The 808-nt window shown below is 39.1% G+C and overlaps 1 pseudogene; it reads right to left on the bottom strand.

The window, feature by feature from the left end:
- Positions 1–688: 688 nt before the first annotated feature.
- LOC134937090 (5S ribosomal RNA) lies at positions 689–808 on the bottom strand (annotated as a pseudogene).

Raw genomic sequence — 808 nt, 5'->3', positions numbered from 1 at the left:
ACTTCCGGTATCGCGTCTCCGGAGTGCGCATGTGCAGACGCCGCACTTCCGGTTTTCGCGTCTTATTCACTGTGGGTGTTCAGGGCTTCATGCCCCACTTCCGTTCTGACAGTTCATGTATTTCTATGCCCCACTTCCGGTTTGTGAGTCCGGAGTCACATGGTCTTTTTGTGAGGATGTATGGGAGAGTTCTGTGTAAGAGCGGCGGCCATTTTATTGAAGTCCCTATTTGAGGACAACTATTCTCCATATATAGATCCCATTGACATGAAATAAACGGAAAAAGACAATCGTTAGTATCAATGTACTTTAAATATTGTCAGTAGAGATGCGTTTTTTGCGTGGAATTGTGTCCACTGTCCAATCTTATATATGAGGCATACTGTTAGATTAATAAATGACATTTTTATGGCAGAAGAAAAAACGGACTTTACCACCTGATTAGACTGGCATATGTTATTCATAAGCACAAATATGGGTATTTTTTGGTCTAGATTAATTATATTATATATATATTATGTGCAAGTGTGAAGATATCTATATTTATAGTGCATATACTTAAATGTCATATATGTGCTTTTAGTGACAAATAATGCTATATGCTTAATTATGCGCTCTAATGGTAAGAGAATCATACGTATTGCATAAATAAACATATTTAGACACATTCGAGTTTTTTAGAAACCATTTTTTACAGTACTTTAGCTTCCCAGGGGGTCTCCCTCTTGGTACTGTTAAAGCCCAACACTGCTTAGCTTCCAAGATCGGACGGGCTTGGGCGTGGAGCCAGTGTGGTATGACTGTATCT

The sequence above is a fragment of the Pseudophryne corroboree genome, chromosome 6, assembly GCF_028390025.1.
Source record: "Pseudophryne corroboree isolate aPseCor3 chromosome 6, aPseCor3.hap2, whole genome shotgun sequence".
Lineage (NCBI taxonomy): Eukaryota > Metazoa > Chordata > Amphibia > Anura > Myobatrachidae > Pseudophryne > Pseudophryne corroboree.
This window is presented reverse-complemented; position numbering and strand designations above follow the sequence as displayed.